The following is a 15578-nucleotide window of genomic DNA, read 5'->3' on the forward strand; positions in this document are numbered from 1 at the left end:
AACATTAAATGTCACGTTCTGTGAATTTCTGACATTTTTGAAAACTAACATTCTATGTAAAGTAGTCTGCTAACTAATCTCAGCTATTTCTAATAAAAAATCTTGAAAAGAACCTAACAGTAAAGAGTCATTAATTTGCAATCTGTGCCTTAACTCAAAGGCTTAAATATCTCAGATGAGTTTGTAAAGGCATTTATAGAAGGACTGGGTCCAAACCATGTACTTTTAAATTTTTATAGCAATAGAAGAAATTTATGCCAATGAAAACCCTGATTCTGCATTGAAAAAAATTGTGAACCAATGTGAAAAATTATAACTTCAACTTAGTAACAATTATAAGAATTTCTACTAAATGAGATTATGGCTGCAGTCACTTATAGCTAATTGTTCCCTGTTAAATTATAGCCATTTCTAAATTTCCCAGAAAGACAAACTTAGAATAACCACCTCCAATCCCCCAAATTACAGGGAACCAGGGTGACGACTCTTCATAACAACTTGAAGTTGTATATGGCACTGAGATATCTTTGAGAAGGGGGTAGTAAAAATGCGGGATTTGTTTGGCCTCAATAAGGCCATACCAATGATTGTTGAAGTCTCTGATGTCTGTCCTGACTGGATCTGACAGTACCCAAGACAAGGAGTTCAAGCAGGTCAGTTCAGCATGTCTAACAATAGATCTTACACAAGCTGTATATATTATAATATATAAATCTCAAAACAAAATTTTAGTATCATGAAGATATATCGGTCTGTGTAGGGTGTACAGAATGGTTAGGACGAAATTCTGCTCCTCTTTTATTTTATTTTATTTAACTTAGTTCACAAGGGTCTGCCTCTACAAAATATGATCCACGTAGCTCTAAAAGTTGTCCAGAACATGATCACCTTCTTTTTTAATTGGATATTTCTTTATTTACATTTCAAATGTTATTCCTTTTCCCGGTTTCCTATCCATAAGCCCCCTATCCCGTCCCCTTCTTCTATAAGGGTGTTCCTCTCCCCATTCACCCCCCTTTACCACCACTCCTTCTGAAAATCCCCTACACTGGGAGACCAACCTTGGCAGGACCAAGGGCTTCACCTTCCATTGGTGCATAGTAAGGCCATCCTCTGCTGCATCGTATGCAGTTGGAACCATGGGTCAGTCTTTGGGAAGCTCTGGTTGGTTGGCATTGTTGTTCTTACGGGATTGCAAGCTCCTTCAGCTCTTTCAATCCTTTCTCTAATTCCTCCAATGGGGATCCTGTTCTCAGTTCAGTGGAAACTTGAGGTGATCCCACAAGCGTCAGGTAAGGACAGGGCTGCCCACTCTCTCCCTACTTAGTCAGTGTGGTGCTCAAGGTCCTTGATCCTGCCAAGACTGGACCCCCAATATAGGGGAATATCAGTTGGGGGAGGGCTGCAGGAAGGGGGGATGGTTGGGGAGGAGAACACCCTTACAGAAGGAGAGAAGGATAGGATAGGGGGGCTTATGTCCTAGAAACCAGGAAAGGGAATAACATTTGAAATGTGAATTTTTAAAAAAAATCCAATAAATATATAATAATAAAAAATTCTGTGGCTGGCTGGGATGCCCTGTCACTCTACCTCTCTCTCAGTTGAGTTGCCACAAGAAGGAAAACACCATAATAAATCAATCATAATTTAGAATCAACAGGTAACTGATTTGCTGGGTGCAACTACTGACATCCTAATTAGTAAGCCATACTAAATTAAGTCTTCCCGTGGTGGATCCTAGCAGATCTGCCATCTAACTGTGGGCCTCCAGTTTATTGCATCTTGTCCTTCAAAATCTTTGTCAAAAAACAAGCAAACAAACAAAAAATCCTACACAAGTTCCTTTTCTCCTCTTCTCTTCTCCTAAATTATTTTTAGTTAACAATAAAATAGTACACGTGTAAGATGAGTTGCATCATGTTTTAAAAGCTATGCATTTATATTTTGTGGATCGAATATATAATTATGACATTCATTAACTTGCATATTTTTGAAAGAATGTTTAAAAATAAGCCTGTTAATAATTTTAAAACATGTAGTATCTTGTCTTTAGCTAGCCATCACATGGTAAAATAGTTCTCTTGAATGCATTCTTTTTTTAAAAGATTTATTTATGTGAGTATACTATAGCTCTCTTCAGAAACATCAGTAGCAGGCATCAAATCCCATTACAGATGGTTGTGAGCCACGATGTGGTGCTGGGAATTGAACTCAGGAACTCTGGAGTTCTCTTCACCACTCAGCCATCTCTCCTGCCCTCTTGAGTGCATTCTTCTCAACAGAAGTTTCTTATTTCTTCATGATCCTCTCCTCTGTCTTCCATACACCATGACTCTAACTCAGACTGAGATTGATAACCCTGAAATGTCATGTGATACTCAGGATAGAAAACAACCACTTGAGTAATGAGGAAAGAAAGGAAGCCCCTCATTCCATTTTGTCATTATCTTATTGAGTCCCATATAATGTTATTTGAAAAGCAGTGAGGAAGGAAGCTGGGAGTGGCTGTTTTAGGGGACCTTGGATCTAAGTATATCACTATGAAGGATAAGTCAGGGATGCAATAGGGAAGAGCGAAGAAATATCTGGCTGGCATATGCACATATTTTTACCCTTAAAGTAATTTACATATAAAATCAAATTATGTAATCTCAGGAATAGAATATATACTGTCTTCCTTTTATTATTAGATACAGTGGAACTATGTTATGCATGTTTCTTTTCACTCACCCATTATACAAATTGAAATGAGGTTCAGTGTCTCAAATTCAAAATATATTTTATGCTCCTTTTAAGTTTCATAATCGCCAAGCAGGCAATCACTATTAATTATTATATTGTGTTCATAATTAAATGAAGCTTTTACCCACATAGTCCCTTTCCTCTGCAGTGTCATCTTGACTTGCTTTCTGTATTACGTAAGTACTTGAGGCTGAGCATTCTCTCCTTTACTTATCCCTCTGAGCATCCCTCTGAGGGCTCCGCACGTGGGAATACTGATTCAATGTTATTGGACGATGTTGCTGTTAATTGCAAAGCTCCTGGTATTCCGTCAAGCATGATGATGTTTGCCACTTTGGATCAGTGCTCTGATACAAAACAACTTGTTCAGCTCCCTGGTGACAAAGGGAAGGAACATTTCCAACAGCTCACACATGGGTACTAAACTGTTGAGATCAGAAGCAATGATAATTTCCTGATTAATTGAGGAACTCAGAAGTAAACACTCAGGGACTAGGGAGATGGCTAGTGCTGACTAGTAAAGTCACAAGTTAGGTCACTGGAGCCATGGAAAACCCAGCTATACATGGAGATGACCTATCTGTAATCGCAGTGCGTGTATTACAAACTCAGTAAGACGGCTAAACACACTAGTCCAAATGGAGCTCTTGGTCCAGTGAGAGACTCCAGTTTGATAGGTAATATAACAAGAAAGGTTTACAATTTATTTCAATTTTAGGCATGCACACTCATGCATAGCCATCCAAAGATATATATGCACCCACACATATTTGAACACACACATACACACACACTCACAGAGAGAGAAAGAGAGAGAGAAAGGAAGGAAGGAAGGAAGAAAAGAAGGAAGGAAAGAGTATTACAAAGACGCAAAAGAGGAAAAAGGGGAAGGACTCAATGGCAGCATGAAAGTGACAATCTTACTCATACAAATTTCTTAGAAGTACAGAAGCTCAATTGAAACCACAGAAAGATCAGCTGATTTTATTTTATTATTTTACTTCGATTACTACTTAAAATGTAGCTAATAGGAGCCAAAGACATGGTTCAATTGTTGAGAGCCCTGGTTGCCCTTCCAGAGGGCACAGATTTGATTGCCACCATCCACCTGATTTTTTACAGCCTTCCAAGAGATTTGATGTTCTCGTCTGTCCTCTGTGACCATCAATCAATCATACACCTGGCACACAGACATACTAGTAGGCCAACACTCATGCACATAAAATACGATAAGTAATTTTTTAAATGTAGGTAATATTTAAATCCAGAGAAACAGTGTTGCTTGAAGGTAATTCAACACAAGTTATAATTTTTAAGAGGAGCCTCATGCTGTTCTTTATAATGACTTTACTGATTTGCATACTCTTTAGAAGTGTGCAAGGTTTCTCTTTCCTCTACAGCTTTGCCCACACCTGTCAACATTTGTTTTCTGATGTTAGTTAATCAAAAGAATGTGTTTTCTCACTAGGGCTTTAATTTGTATTTGTATGATGATTAATGACTTTGGACTTGTTTTTACATACTGTTGCCATTGTATGTCTTGTTTTGACAAATACACGAATTTCTTTGTTTATTTAGTAAATTAGTTTGTTTTCTTGCTGATGAGTTGTTTGACCATGTATAATTCACTATTAACCCCTATCAAACATGTGGTTTTAAACATGCTATGCCTTTAAATAGGTTGTTGCTTCAATATGAAAATTGATCGGTTCCTTTATTGTCCAAAATCTTTCAGGTTTGATATAATCCAACCTGTCTCTTTTTTATTCTAACATCTGTGTATACCTGGGGTAATATCAAACACTTCATTGCGTAGGCCAACATATGGGGAATTACTACTATTTTCTTTCAGTAGATGCAGTTTTGGTTCTTACTGTCAAATAAACCTTCAATTAATTTTAGTCCATTTTAACATTTAATTTATTTGCTTAGACGCCAAGTAAGACCACACAGCCTTAGTTTTTAAGTTGGCACCACAGACTTCTTCATCTTCCCAAACTGTGATTAATCTAATATTGGCAAACTGGGGTTTAATTCTGCCCACAACAACAATCAGCTTCATCAAACAATGTTTCAGGCACACTAGCATCCCAAGCTGACCAGAGTGCCTTCAAATCAGGAATTTAGGAATTAACCTAGACCTTGGGTCTAGGATTGCAAAGCAAGATAATATCAGAGGACTTTCCTATACAAACCCATTGCTAAGACTGGAGTGAATACCAGCTTCTCTAAGTACACAGACAGCATTACACAGCCTGTGTGAAGGGCCACTAGGGAAACAGTCAACCTAACAACACAAAGCACCAATGACTGATCCTTAGGAAGTAAAAGTAAAATACCTCACAAAGAAGTAAAAATAATGGATTCAAGGAACTTCAGTAAATGTCAGAAACAAAATCAGTTCAACGAGATGAAAAAAATGGTGTCAGAAGATTAAGAAATTTAAAAGAGATTATAATAATAATAAAAATGAAATAGAACTTCCAGAGCTGACATACCATGAGTAGCATGAAGAATGCAATGGAAAGCAGCAAAAGCAGAACTGAACAAGTAGATTAATCAGCAAACTCAAGATTCACTTATTCACCCAATCAGAAGTAGAAAAAAGAAAAAGAAATGTAAAATATAATAGCTCATAAAGTTTATGGAGAAACATCAAAGTAGCAAATTTTCAAATAATTGGAGTCCAAATAGAACAAGAAAAAAATAGATGTGGGTAATTTGCCTACACTTAAAGTGGTATAAAACATATCAAATATGAGAAGTGTGCTAATATTTACCTTCACAAAGGTTAAAGGTCTCCCAACATATTTATTCTAACAAAGACTACTCTGTCACATACAATAATCAACCTTCTAAAAGTGAAAGACAAAGAGAGAATCATGAAAGTAGCAAGCAAACAACAAAAAAAAAAACCAACAAAAACAAAAACAATGACAAATTGGGAGTCCTAGCATGACTAGGAGAGAACTTGCAGCCACAATCAAATAGCATGGCCAAGCTATTGAAAAACTCCCAACCAAGAAAAAAACATGCTTCACATGTATTATCCAAATAATTCTTGAGGAAGTTAAGTCATTGTTGGCTGAAAAACTCTACCATAGCGATCTGATTTACTTTTGTATTCTCACTCTAAGCCCAGAATGAAAAATGGTAATAGATACACAGAAAATAAAAAGCTAGGAATTAAAATGATCTACTTATTGGAGTAAAACATCACATTTTCATGATTGCCACCTTGATGACCACAGGGTACAGCTCAGGACTCCGCCTGTGCTCCACTGTCTCCATCATTTCATGTTGAAATTCAAACTCAGATATTTACATACTCTCTCTCTCTCTCTCTCTCTCTCTCTCTCTCTCTGTGTGTGTGTGTGTGTGTGTGTGTGGGTGTGTGTGTGTGTGTGTAGAAATTACAAAATTACAGATGGAAATAATAGATCCTACAGGAACAATACACAGAAAATTCTATTTTAATAGTAGGTCCCTATAGGTATCTTAAAAGAATGTTCTAGGCAGATTCATAGAACATTAAAATATTTCTGAAAAATAAAAGTATGACTCATTGAATAATTAAGACACTGAATGTCTTAGAATTTTATTGCTGGGAAGAGACACCATGACCAAGACAACTCTTACAAAGGAAAATATTTAATTGGGGCTGACTTACAGTGTCAGAGGATTAATTCATTATAATCATGTCAGGAAGCATAACATGGTGATAGAGAAGCCAAAAGTTTATATCTTGTTCTGCAAGCACAAAGGTAGAGACTGACTGCAATTTCATTCTTAGCAGAGTATAAGCATAGGGGACCTTGAAGCCTCCTTCCACAATGCCTTACTTCCTCCAACAAGGCCACATCTTCTAATCCTGTTACTTCCTATGGGCCAAGCATTTAAACACAGACATTTATGTGAGCCAAACAAATTTAAACCACCACATAGAGTAATTTTTTTTCCTATAAGCCAATGGTGTACGTGTGAATCAGAATTTCTCTTCTTTTGGCAAAAAAGGATAGTACTTAACATACTCAAAAATATAACATAGCTGGAATGTGACATTATTTGTTATTCAAGTATATGCAAAATAAATGAACAAATAAATGGAAGGAAGAGGCACACATATATTATATATATTATTTTGTATTATGTATACAGACTTACATAATACATACATCACACATACATATAGTCATGGCATGTGCAGAGAGATAGATGGAGAGGGATATGGGGCATGAGAGATTATAAGGTAATTACATTAATTCATCCTTCCTTCCAAGTACTTCCATATAACGGTCCCACACAACCATCTCTTCCCAATTTATGACCTCCTTTTCTTTGAGTTTTATATCTACCCTTTCTTTGTACTTAAACACTATTACTGTTTTACCTCTGTCACCACAATATCTGACAGAGAAAATGTGAGGAGGAGAGGTGTACTTAGAGGGCGCGGCCTAATTCTGCAGGACTAGCAGCTTACAGTAGATCTCTTGGCATAGCAGAGTTCTGGGTGGTGAGAGCTATGCCTGTCATGGAGGACTGGGAATCACTAAATGTTAGAAACCAAGGTCCAGGCTAAGCTTCAAAGGCCTGATTTAATGACCTATGCCTTCCAGTGAGGCTCACCAACTAAAGTCTTCAGAGTCACTAAAGCACAACAGACACAAGCTGGCGAACAAACATTCAAAGCATAGACCTGTGGGGCCCAAGAGATGACTCAGAGATTCGAGGTGGGCAACAAAAGCTCTTGCTGCCCAAACCTGACAACCCATGTAAAGCATAAGGAGAAAACCAACTCTTTATAGCTGAGTTGTGGTCTCTGTATGACACATCACAGCCTGAAGTTCCCTCAAGCATGTATGTCTATCCTCCTATTAATAAAAAAAATATAATTTAAAACAATTTTAAAAACCATAAAGTTGGGGTTGGGGATTTAGCTCAGTGGTAGAGCGCTTGCCTAGGAAGCGCAAGGCTCTGGGTTCGATCCCCAGCTCTGAAAAAAAGAACCAAAAAAAAAAAAAAAAAAAAAACCATAAAGTTCTGTGGGATACTTTAAAGTCAGAGAATAATTACAGCAGCTCATTTTTCCATGGTGGGGTGAAAATGAAGGAGGAAATGAGAAGTTGAAACAAAGTAGGCTAAGGACATTCTGTTTTCAACCCTCACCCCTCCAATTCCTGTTCATGCAAACATCTGAAATGTCCACACTTCCTGTGTCTCAGAGTACCGTTTTCCACTATTTTTTATACTGTAGCTTGTTCTTAAGTGCAGCTCTAATCAGCAGGTACTAGGGGAAAAATATAAATGTGGTTGAATTTTGTATACTTTTAAGATGTGTCCTTTATAAAAATGTTAATTCACTATTTATTTCCTATCTTTTTAAAAATGATAATTCAGAAAGTAGCATTGTATTCTGATTGTGAATGACAACTAAAGGATTCAGTGCTAACAGTGAGCTGGGAAATATTTTCTCCTTGTTAGTATCTCCAGCAGAATCACAGACTGTGAAATCACTGGTGTCCTTAGGTTGTGAGTTTCCCAGCGATCACAACTTTATTTTGGAATGGGGAAATTTTATTTTTTATCTCCGTTACAGAAATTATTGTGACTTTAACATTTACTATAGAGGAATACAGTACATTCAAAATGTGCTGTAGTTTTGTTAGAGGAGAGGCCTGAACCTGCCTCTTGTTACTTCAGGTTATTTTAAAGGTCATGTAAGGATCCTAGGGCTCCTCTGAGCAGCTTTAATAACTGCTACTATGTTAGGCCAAGCCCCATATTCAACATGTGTTGAAACAAAACTGCAGAAAGGCTGTGGCTCTCATTGTACTCTCAAGTTAATGTGCAGAAAATCCACTTCCCGAATGTTTAATCATGATGATGAGTGGATATTGAATGGCCTTATCCAGTTTGTGGATTCATTTTGCCATCTGTTTCATCTATTGTTCTTTAAGGCTGTCTGCCCTCTAGTCATTTCACACTCATTAATAGCCCCATCAGAGGTCTACTAAAGGGAGAAGAAGATGGAGAATTCAAATCCCTTATTAGATCTTATCAGGAGGAAGAAAGATTGAAACTAATGAACATGACAAGATTGGATATCAGCTCTAGCTGGGCTGGGAACGTGGTCAGACTGTTCCTGTTTCAGTGCAGTGATGGGGAGCCAAGTACTCATTCATTCACTTTTAGGCAGACCTGTGCTCTGACCAGATGTGAAGCATCCCGAAACAAAGGTCATAGTCAACGTCAAACCCAGTCTCACTTAGATTGAACTTTAGTAGTTGGCACCAAAATCCACCTACTTTTGTCTCCTTAATTCAATGTCAGTTTTTCTCTCAATCAAATTTGTGTTTACATACATTTGCATGAATAAATGTATATATGCATATAACCAGATTGATTATATGTCTGAGTTATCTGGGAGTAGACTGAGCTGATCTAAGAGAAACCGAGAAACCATCTTAGTGGTTTCAGAATCCCTCTTATGTAGAGTTTTTTGGGGTTTTTTGCCTTTTGTTAAATTTAGTCAAAAGTGACCTTTTCTTTGAAGGTTACTCAAGAGAAGTTAGAAAAAGTTTTGGGTTTGACCTTCTGTGTCTACCATGAGCTTTGAGATTCTGTTTGTTATGATTAATTCGCCATTTTCTTAAAGGCATACCCATGTGTTTTTGCCGTGTTGTCCCTAGTACATTACTACCCATTGCACATCCTATGAGGCTAATGAGGAACTTTTTGGCATTGTCATTGATATGTTGCTGCCACATTAAACCTAATGTCCTTAACTTGTAAGTTTGATCTAATAAATGAAGCAAGCAGCTCAACCCAGTTATGATCTATTTTGTGAGTTAGCAATGGCAAAGTCAAGTCTATGTGCATTCTATACTATACTATGACAGCTCAATATACATAAGGACAAAAATCAAAAAAAAGGGAGGCTTAATAATGCTGGGGATAGGCTGCACAAAAAATATTCTTATAGACACTTTCACAAATACATATTTCTTAATGCAATGTCCGTTTTTCTCTCAATCAAGTTTGTGTTTATATACATATGTATGAATATATATATATATGTACATACACATATAATCAGATTTATTATATGTATGAGTTATCTGGGTGTATCCAGAGGTGCTCTAGGAGAACTTATATTTCAGTAAATAAGACAGAAGTGTTTCTTTTCAAATACTGAATCTCAAATAATTTGATTTTCCTAGTCCTCTATGTTATTAACTAGGACACCTGAGACATCTTCTCTCTTATATGATACTGAGTGTATTGTTGTTTTACTGACAAATAATGACCTCCTCCCAAAGTGCTACCATATATAAAGAATCGTTTAATAAGCCTTACCCCAAATAGCTCTCTCTCACTCAAGCATATCTAATGCATTTGTTCTTTTCCTTTGGTAGATTGTATGCTCTTTGCAAATGGAAATTGTGTCTTCTATAATTTACCTTGAAACGTCTTTGAATGTGTAGATGGTAGTTATTACTTTTTTCCCTATTACCACCAAGGACAGAACAAGGAGAAATAGCTTCAAGGGAAAGTAGATAATCAGATAAGCTGTTCAGATATTAGAGTTATTTACTGAGGGAACTCATTGAATTTTCTTTCTTGAAATATTTCAAACAGAATAGAAAATTTTATGACTTGCCAGTTTGGAAGAAAGTTTGCCTATATTTAAATATTTAAATTTTAAAGTATGTGATTTTTGAAAAATTTAGTAAACTCAGATGATTTACTCAATAATTACCCAGGAATACATAAAGACCATTTTAAAATGTCAGTAGATTTAACCAGAGGATGTTATCTTAATTCTTACTCTCTTTTTTTTTGGTAAGTTGATAAAAGACCTGTTCTATGATTCATATACATTATGTGATTTAATAATGAATTTAATAATTTATAATAAAGGCTTATTCTACAGGAAGCACTACATACTAAGGGTAGAAATGTGAAGTTGGGAACAGTATAATCAAAAGCAATAATTCTTGATTCTACTGTTAACCTAAATAGCACTCTTGATCTTTCAGAAACTTTATTAAGTTGTATATCTTCTCACATCCAGTAAACAAATCCCATTTGTATTCATAGGAGGAGATATGGAAAAAAAGTTTGGAGCAGAGACTTAAGGACTGGCCATTCTGAGGTTGCCCCACCTGGGGACACAGCCCATATATATATAGAGCCACCAAAATTAGATAACATCTATAATATCTATAATATCTATAATATCTATAAAGCCAAGAAGTGCATGCTAACAGGAGCCTGATACAGCTGTCTCCTGAGAGGTTCAGCCACAGCATGTCAAATACAGAGGCAAATACTAGCAGAAAACCACTGAACTAGAACGGGTTCCCTGTTGGAAGAATGAGAGAAAAGATTGAAGGAGCTGAAAGGGCTTGCAACCCCATAAGAACCAACCAGATCCCCAGGGACTAAACCACTACCCAAAGAGTACACATGAACAGACCCATGGCTCCAGCTGTATATGTAGCAGAGGATGGCCTTGTTGAGCACCAATGGGAGGAGAAGCCCTTGGTCCTGCCAAAGCTGGACACTCCAGTGCAAGAGAATGTAATGGGAGAAGCGGGAATTGGTGGTGGTTGGGGAGCGGGAACACCCTTATAGAAGGAGGGGGGTTGGGATAGGAAGCATATGGCTGGTAAACCAGTAAATGAAATAGCATTTGAAATGTAAGTAAAAAATATCCAAAATTTAAATAAAACAAACTTTCAAGTTTTTGGGCTATGGGATCTGGATCCTTAAGAATGATTGGCGCTGAAGATATGGCTCAGTAGTTAAGAGCACATTCTGCTCTTACAGAAGACCCATGCTCAATTTCTAGCACCTAAATTGTAGCTCATAACCATTTTAAATTTCAGATTCAAAGCATTCAACACATGTTTCTGGATTTTTTAGGCCAGGGAATTTACACACATGTAGCTACATACAAGAAAAACATTCATAAAATAAATATAAATTAACTTTTAATTTCTTCAGTGTAAATATTGTCTTAAAGGGATAGACAAATGTTCTAGCAAGGCTGAACACTGGTGCTGAGCTACTGTAACTATCACCAAATGCTACTCTGACTCTTACTTATTCGTTCCTAGCTCATGACTCAGTACCTAGATTCCTGTCTCCAACTGGGGGTCATCTGTGCACAATTTCATCCCTGAAAATTCAAAGTAATGTTTATCGAGGGGTTCTTTTCCCCCTTTCCTTTCCTCTGTCTTATTGGTAGAGAATGGAGGAAGCATAGTCTTAGTAGTGCCTAAGTTTTCTTCAATGTGAAACATTTCCTTTCTCCCCTCCAGGATGGAGGTAGTAAGGCTCAATATTTAAGAAGCAAACGTAAGTCTCAGAAAGTACTGAAATTTACAAGACTTACGAGGTTGCTCCTTGAAGTTATGAAAGTCATAAACAAGTGCTAGAGGAAAAACCTCTTTCTGAACTGTTGAGCTGCCTAGAAATTGTACAAATAGCTCCAGAGTCATGTTTCAAGACTTATCATGCCTGCCTATATGGGCTTTTCAGTAACACAGCTGGTTTGAGTCACATCTGCTCCTCCAAGTAACTCCAATAAACCCATTAGTTCACAAGTTGGAGATTAGTAAAATTGATAATTTGGTCTGTCCTAGGGTGAAACCTATTGATCATTGTGGATGATGTCTTTGATATGTTTTTAGATTCATTTTGCAAGTATTTTATTGAGCATTTTCACATCAGTATTCATAAGGGCAATTGGTCTGAAATTCTCTTTCTTTGTTGAGTCTTTTTGTGGTTCATGTATCAGGGTGATTGGTACCTCATAGAGTGAATTTGGCAGTGTTCCTTCTTTTTCTACTTTGTAGAATAGTTTGAGGAGTATTGGCATCTGGTAGAATTCTGAACTAAAACCTTCTGTCCCAGGGTTTATTTTGGCTAGGAGACTTTTAATGACGTCTATTTCCTTAGGGATTATAGGACTATTCAGAAAGTATAGCTGATCTTAATTTAAATTTGGTAATTGGTATCTATCTAGAAATTCATCCATTTATTTAGATTTTCCAATTTTATATCTCTCTTATCATGTCTAATTTATTTATGTTGGTACTGTCTCTCTGCTTTTTAGTTAGTTGGGCTAAGTGTAGGTCTATATTTTTGATTTTCTCAATTGTTGATTCTCTGTGTAATTTAATTGATTGATTTCAGTTTTGATTTCGATTCCTGCCATATTCTCCTCCTAGGTGTGTTTGCTTTTTTTCTAGAGCCTTCAGATGTACCTTTAATTCATTCATATCTAATTTTTTTATTGAAGCACATAGCTCTTGAACTTTCCTCTTAGCCCTGCTTTAATAGTGTCCTAAAAGAAAACATATAGAAGAAGGTATATTCTTTTGTGTTTGAGTGAAATGTTATAGAGATCTTATGTCCATTTGAATCATAATCTCTTTTAGTCTCATTATTTCTCCTAATGACCTAACTTTCAAGTCCTCCAACTTTTATAAGTTGCATTTACCATTCTTAAAACATCTCCTTATATGCTAAAATGTTTTCTTTGATCCCTTGTAACTTAAGTTTAATTGTAAGATTAGCCTTCAACCTCATCAGAGACTTGAAGAAGAATAAATATTAATTACCTAATTATGCATGGCAAGGAGCATCCAAAACTATACAAATGATAGAAACAGCTAACTGTGTGGATAGTCCTCATTTTTTATAATGCTGCAGCATCATCTTTTGCTTTCTGACCCAGAAGGTCTAAGTGATGTTTTGTGAAACAGGACATATGAAGGATTTGCTTACCTTGTCTTGGCAGAGTTCAGCAGTTGATTTTGCCTACGTTTAAGCAGTATAAAAGTTGCTCATTTTGGACAGCATTATGTCTGCAGAGGAAATAGGACATTTTCTTTGCCTGATGGCAGCTTACCACATTAGAAGCCATCTTAATGGAGACTCTTTGATGCTCATCCTTCTTTTTCGAAGTCAAATGGGCTGTTGCTTGTAGCTGATATGTCTCAATGTCACAAATCCTTAAGTTAATAAGCACATTTCTAAATGTAATTTTCTGTAGGTCTCTGAGGTTTTTGAAGACCATCTGTCTGTTCATATCATGTTTGAATAGGAAAAATTATTTTTAGTTATTTCCTATGTGTTTAAACTTGGAGGTATATTTTGTCATAAACTAGTCTAGTATCTAATATGACCATGAGTTTAATTGACTGACCATGGAATTGTATACATAATTATCCTAAACAGTTTGTAAAAGTAACTAAGGAAGGGAGTAGAACTAAACCTTGGAGAGTCCCTCAGGGTTCCAGCATGTAAATACCTACAAGATCTGTCCATCTGGTTAATGGGGAGAAAAATGGAGGATTGAATACAGTGTTACAATTTTTCTGTAATTTTTTTTCAGTTCCACTGTTCAAATCACTGTCACCTGACTTGCAGGGAAGGATGAGCACAGCTGTGCAAGCAGGATAGAAGGAAAATGTTGGTAAATGATCAGCTAGTTTTCAACATGCTAAGTATTTGTCCATACCATGAAATTAACGAATGTATTAGTTTCTCTTCCACTACTGTGATAAAACCCCGTGACAGAAACAACTTAGAGGAGAATGTGTTTATTTGACTTATAATTCCAAGTTACAGTTCATCTTGCAGGGAAGGGAAGGCAGCAGGAATTGAAACAGCTGGTCACCTTATACTTATAGGTAGAAGCAGAGAGCACTGTTATGTAAGCTAGTACCCAGATTGCCCTCTTCATTTATATAGTCCAAGAAACCCCTGCCCAGGGAAAGGTCCAGCACAGAATTAAGATGAACCATCTCAAGTGGCTATTAGCCCAAATGCTTGAATTACCCTAGATGCCTAGAACAAATGAAACTCAAGATGGATGATCAAAATGTGAATGCTTCACTCCTTCTTTAAAAGGGGAACAAGAATACCCTTGGCAGGGAATAGAGAGGCAAAGATTAAAACAGACACAGAAGGAACACCCATTCAGAGCCTGCCCCACATGTGGCCCATACATATACAGCCATCCAATTAGACAAGATGGATGAAGCAAAGAAGTGCAGGCTGACAGAAGCCGGATGTAGATCTCTCCTGAGAGACACAGCCAGAATACAGCAAATACAGAGGCAAATGCCAGCAGCAAACCACTGAACTGAGAATAGGACCCCCGTGGAAGGAATCAGAAAAAGAACTGGAAGAGCTCGAAGGGGCTTGAGACCCCTTATGAACAAAAATGCCAAGCAACCAGAGCTTCCAGGGACTAAGCCACTACCTAAAGACTATACATGGACTGACCCTGGACTCTGACCTCATAGGTAGCAATGAATATCCTAGTAAGATCACCAGTGGAAGGGGAAGCCCTGGGTCCTGCTAAGACTGAACCCCCAGTGAATGTGATTGTTGGGGGAGGGCGGCAATGGGAGGAGGATGGGGAGGGGAACACCCATAAAGAAGGGGAGGGGGAGGGATTAGGGGGATGTTTGCCCGGGAAAGGGAATAACACTCGAAATGTAAATAAGAAATACTCAAGTTAATAAAAAAAAATGAGCCATCTCACATTAGTTACCCCAATTAAGACAATCTTTCAAAGGCATTAAGATGCTATTCTCAATCTGAAGTAGTCTTCACAGATGTCCCTGAATGGCTTGCCTCCTGGTTGTTGATCTGACAATTAATACAAATAAGCACAATATATGATAGAGCTATGACAAAAATCTTCTGATCTGGGGCCTAATTACCTCCATGTGTTTCTGTGCTTACAAAGAAAGTTTTGTTACCAATATGTGTTCATTTGGAGAAATAATCTCATTTTATCTTTGGAAATCTGG

The sequence above is a fragment of the Rattus norvegicus genome, chromosome 5 (assembly GCF_021556685.1).
Source record: "Rattus norvegicus strain SHRSP/BbbUtx chromosome 5, alternate assembly SHRSP_T2T, whole genome shotgun sequence".
In the NCBI taxonomy this organism is placed as follows: domain Eukaryota; kingdom Metazoa; phylum Chordata; class Mammalia; order Rodentia; family Muridae; genus Rattus; species Rattus norvegicus.